Source organism: Erigeron canadensis, chromosome 1 (assembly GCF_010389155.1).
Source record: "Erigeron canadensis isolate Cc75 chromosome 1, C_canadensis_v1, whole genome shotgun sequence".
NCBI lineage: Eukaryota > Viridiplantae > Streptophyta > Magnoliopsida > Asterales > Asteraceae > Erigeron > Erigeron canadensis.
Window position 1 is genome coordinate 6,926,369 of NC_057761.1, and position 6,000 is coordinate 6,932,368.

The window sequence follows — 6,000 nt, forward strand, 5'->3', positions numbered from 1 at the left end:
TTTTTGCTCATTTAATGAATCCTACCGGGTAACATCCTAATTTGTAACCGGTAATGTCACGTTGGACGTAAAAAAAAAGTAGGGATTAAGGCATCGAGGTATAACCAACTATGAGCGAATGGTTATGTAATGTAGTGACCTACGAAAGTGTTAAATTGATATAAGAATCTCTCTGTTTTGTTCACTCGATGTATGCTACTGGGTTATCGATGATTTTATACTCCGATCATCTTCTCTGGCTATCTTCAGTAACAACATATTTTTACAAAGAGCAAATGTGAAACTGTAACTCAGTGTGTAACTTAATTCCCGAGCACAATTCAACACTAGATATAGATAGACGTATATATACATTTTTTGAGTTTAGGACACGGTTCAATAATAATGATATAACGTCCATTTATAAAATTTGAATCTTCAGCCCCACCAAAACATACAAATAGCTATGTGGTAAAAGGTGTAGATTGGAGGAAACACCTCGATCCCTAGGACCGCATTGGTTCCAATTCTCGCAGGCCGCACAACCAGTTTCCCATTGAAACCCCTCCACCAAATACCACCACAAAGGAATAAATCCTCATGCTTGCAGGCCGAGAGACTCGAACCTGCGCCCCATATTTGGTAAGGGTACACATGGTGGGGCCCGACTTTGTAGGGGGCGGCTGGCCACTGGGCTATCAACCCAGTGGTTACAAATAGCTATGTGCGTATCAATTATATAATATTTGTATCAATTGATGTCAAACTGTATAATATTTTTATCAATAAACTAGTGTCAAATTATATAATATTTGTATCAATTATAAATGCACTGTACGTAGCTATGGTCGTCAGCCACGACGATAGGATGGCACCGGTTCCAAAACCATGGAATAGAAAGCGTCGTTTTGCACAAATCTCTTTTCCTTTTGATGTCTTATTCTTTAATAGCCGGATCTAGTCACTTTCAGAATCCATTTCAAATCATGGCTGTAAAAACCCTCGATAAAATAATTTACAACATATATCTCTCAATCCTTAAAATAACTACATTACCTCATCTTTACATCAATTATTTTTACTTCACCACTGTAACATCCCAAACTTTTCAAGTTTGACTATTTGACTATTCCGTTAGTTAACATTAAGTTTCGTCAAGTTTATGTGCCTTGGATAAATTATGTGAATGGTTATTATGTGATTAATATGACCATGATATATATATTTAAGAAATGTTAAAATAAAGTATTAAAGTGTCGTTATATGTTGATATGTGCTTGTTATGTGGATATGTATTTCTGATTGAAGTATATGGTCTAAATGTGATATGGCCTATATTATATGCATATATACAAAATTAGAAGAGACTCTCATGATGCAGTTTTGCATTTAATTTTTAGAAGGTGTTAGTTACAACTTAGTATGTCTGTATATGGAAGATTTATTAACTATTGGAAAAGATATGTCGGTCTAATAGTCATATACCATATTTTAGCTTGGCCAAAACTTGAAAGCAATTCCCTTATATGGTCGTAATGTTTCTTGGTCCAATTGACCTATAAATATATATTCCTTGAAACAAGTCTTAAACGAAAAAAAAAAAAAACCCTAAAGAAACCTACAACACTATCTGCGTAAGGAGGGACATCAAAAGAGTTCGTGGCCTTGCACTCGTGTTTTGTCATCGAATCGGGTTTTCGCATCACACTAAGGTAACATCGGTTTCTAGTTTCATCTTAACGCTTCTTAGATTGTATTTAACATATGAGTTAGAGGGATCTAAGTCATTCGAATAAGTAGTTTCGAGTTTGGAACCTAGGTAGTTTTCGGGTTTCGATGGTCTCACGTACAGGTCGATAGGTAACACTATTTCAAGAGTTTATAATGCATATCGTAATGAGGTTAGCAAATATTTATTGAGTCAAGTTTAATTCGTGTAAACATGTTTCAGAAAGTCATATCAAGTTGGCGTCTTTTTATCGCGTTTTTTTTTCCGAATGAGTATAAAATATGTTCTCATGATAGATAATCCGTAGTCATGGTTTAGAAGTACTAAAGCAATACTGAATCTTACGTATTGTGGTTAAATAGCATATAAATAGAAGTTTAAAGTTCTGTTCATGGTGGTTTGCTTACATGCGAGGAAGACGAAGAATATTTTGTAGTGTAGTCTGTTATAGAGTTCATGTATGTGGTGATCGATTATATATATTAATATTATGTTCAAAATCAAAAAGCAGGATATATAAAGGTGGCACATGGTATAACAGATTTAGTTATATTAATTACAAGATCATTTTGCTAAAAATTTGGCATGAACATATATCAGTTTATCACGTGGCCAAGGCCAAGAGTTTTTTTTTTAAGTCTCATGGATCATTAGTTAGTTTTGTTAAAAGTTAATTGGATCATAATTTTAATTATTGTACTGTTAAAATTATTTAATCAATTAGCATATTTGATTGTGAGAGTCTAGTAAATAAAATATTCTAAATTGTACAGCAATGTAAGATTTTTTTTAAAAATGGAAGTTGCTATAATTTATGCTAAATGTACGTAATTCTGTTAACATGGTGCTATGAAAGTAACTAGTTTTACTAATAGGTAAATACTACGACAGTTTGTACAATTTTAGATGTGTTAATTGTTAAGATGGTCAATATTGATAATTTATTATTTAATGCTATCATAATTTAGGTGTTTGGACGTTTGTGAAGTAAAGCATAAGGTTTTCGAGGTAAGATAACATTTTTCGTCACCTAATGGTACAACAAAACATAGTTTCTATAAGTTAAACCCTCAAATAAATATAATTGCATGTTTTTATGATTATGGGATTATATGGGAGGTTCTCATGGGATATGTATGATTACCGTTGATGGTGAATGGTAAGTTATGTATGCTTTAACGGTATGATGATATACATGTGATATGAAATGATTAAATGCTATGATTATATGAATGTTTGCTTGGCTTGAACACCTAGTCACTAGACATATGAATAGGATTGCCATGACATGTGCACGATTAAGGGCCCTAAAAGTAAAATTGATTTTATTTGATTAGTTTAGGTGAAAGTTAGCCTAAACTAATATAATTAAGAAGTCTCAAGCATATGTAAAGTCTTGTGTTAAGCTTAACCTGTGCTAGTTCCAAGGAACTAGTGCGTACGTGGTCACGTGGTTTGGGAATCATGATACCTCCCGTGGCATAGTTATGTTTGAGTATTCCGGGTGGAGTAACTAACCACCAATGCGTAAAGGCATAAACGGTTTATTCAGTTGGATTGACATTGTCTTTCCTTAACGACGTCGATGGACCACCTTATGGTTTACCCATCATGTCGGGTGTGAGGACTCCATGTATGGTCTATGACCGCCTACACACAACCCCACATCCCTATGTAAGTGGCATAAGTCACTTAGCCTATGTCTAGGCAAAGATATAAAGTAATGAAAGAAAGATATGAAAGAAAAGTTAGGCACATTAGGTATATGATGATCCTATTGTGTTATATGCTATGTATGTGATATTAACTCTTATGACACGTTTTTGTTAATATATTATGAAATGGCAAATGTTTTCAAATCATGTTATCTTACTTAGCTAATTTATTAGCTAACACTTGTTCTTTTGAAAATGTTGTGCCTTCAGGATAAGCAAGCTTGAGCTAGGAAAAGATTAGCTCGGTGAGATGGGTAGTAATAATAAAGAAGATTAACATTAGACATTGAATGCTTAGACTTCACCTTTTAGCCATTGTTTGGCTACTTTATTTATGATTTATAATGCATGTAATAATGATGGCATTTATGTTGGTGCCATGACTTGGATTTTACTTTTATTATTTTGATGATGCACATTAGTAACACCATTTATGAAAGGTACCATCCGTTACGGATGGGGCAATTTTTGAAGTGATCTTTTCCGCTACATTTTTAAACGCCGTTTGACAAAGTTTTTGAAAATCCAGGTTTTTAAATGACGGGTGTTACAACCACCATTGTCACCCCCACCACCGCTCACCATCGCCGCCGTCACCCGACATTGCCACCGCCACCCCGCGCCACTATCACCATCATCGTCACATTGCGGAGTATATGACTCGTAACTGTAAAATGCTTTTTGGGTTTGAGTCCTACTTCTCATATTTCTGAGAGTGATTTATTAGGGGTTTGGGGAATGCCTAACCTGTATGCCTACATCTTAAATATTTGTGTAGTTTAGATGTAGGGTAGTGCCTATTTATGTAACACCCCGAGCTAGGCTCGAAATGCACCGAAAAGCATGACACAAGATGGAATTACCGTAGAATGAAACTATATGAAATTAAAAGGATTCCGTGAACCCAACAATTTAGTTATAATGTCACAAAAACATAAGGAGCATTCAACCATCAAAAGTTTACAAAATAACAATCAAAAGATGGCTCATGATCCTAAGCAAATCCCATCAACGGGTAATGAATCACGGATCCATGGTCAAGGTCCAAACATCTAGCAATGCACGTCAAGCTCTGGGATTCTCTTGGTTACCTGAAAAGTGTACTAAACAATGTCAACACTAGGTTGGTGAGTTCGTAGGGAAGAATGAACAAGAACACGTACCAATGTCATCCAATACATAATTAACATCAAACATGATCTAAGATTTGCACACTTGTACACAATGTTTCTCAACATCCACATGTCATTAACAATTGTCATAAAGAACTAAAAGTACCCGTAAATGTCATCAAGTACGTATCGTACCCGTATAATGTCATCAAGTACTAAAAGTAACCGTTTGTAATGTCATCATGCATCCAATTATACTCATTTCACATAACTTGATCGTCATTGTCCACACATAAACAAACACCTTGTGTATATACTTCATACGATACTACTTTTGAAAGGCCTTTGATGCTTATATATAGGGTCACCCGCAGCCTTCCCACCACATCTCCAACCTTTCGAAGGTATTACCGTCTTCCATATATACTCAACTAACCTAAAAACATCTCGTCATACCCATACAATTTCCATATAATAAATCACATATTTGCACGACTACAAAACCATCACAACATGTAAATCACAAATGTCATCATGTACGAAGTACACTTTTCATCCCGACTCTTAAAAGAGTAAGGGAAGCTACGAAAACTCATCGTTGCCTTGATAATCGAACTTATAGTGAGCTAGAACGTCAATTAAATTGCCAAGCGATCACAACCTATCATGATATACATGTACGTATCAGTATATATACAATTAAGTCCTCATTTAACTCTTATGAACTTTTGAATTGAACACGGGGCTTGCACATGTATTATGACTCGGGTAGGATACTTTAGAACACAAAAAGGGACTCATTTTGAAGCTCGATTCGATCCAAGGACACTAGAACTCAAGCTGAAACTAAAACAGAAAATTGAACTTTGGGGAGGGGCGTAAGGTATGCCAGTATGGGCGTAACCCAGATGGGTTTTGGCGTAATGAAAATGGAGAGGGGCGTAAGGTATGCCAGTATAGGCGTAACCTACGCCAGGTTCTGAACAAAGACACCAGCAGCAGGTTCTTGGCACTAAACTCGACCCAAAACCCTAATTTCTTGACATCTAGACCATGAAATCGATTTGCTCAACCCCAAGACTCAATTTCGCGCATAGTTAGACATAATTAGACATAATTAAACATGTTTTATCATTCAAAACAATCCCTTAACACATTTACTTGTCTAAATCGTTCTTGACCCATTTAAACTCAAATTTGACCCATTTCCTAGTTTTTGGCTTAGAATTCGTTTTGAGGAGTTCTTTGACCCGTTTTTACACATAGCCAACCCATTAGATCATAACCCACTTGCTAATTTCACTTCATAACATCCCTTTGACTCCAAATCAATTTTTAACCTAGTTAAAGAACTTGAAACCCTAATTCTGGATTTTGAAGCTAAAAAGACCAAGAGTGTTTAGATTTAGTTAAAAGACATGTTTAACAACTTGAAATAATGAATTTGAGCTAGAAAACACTTACC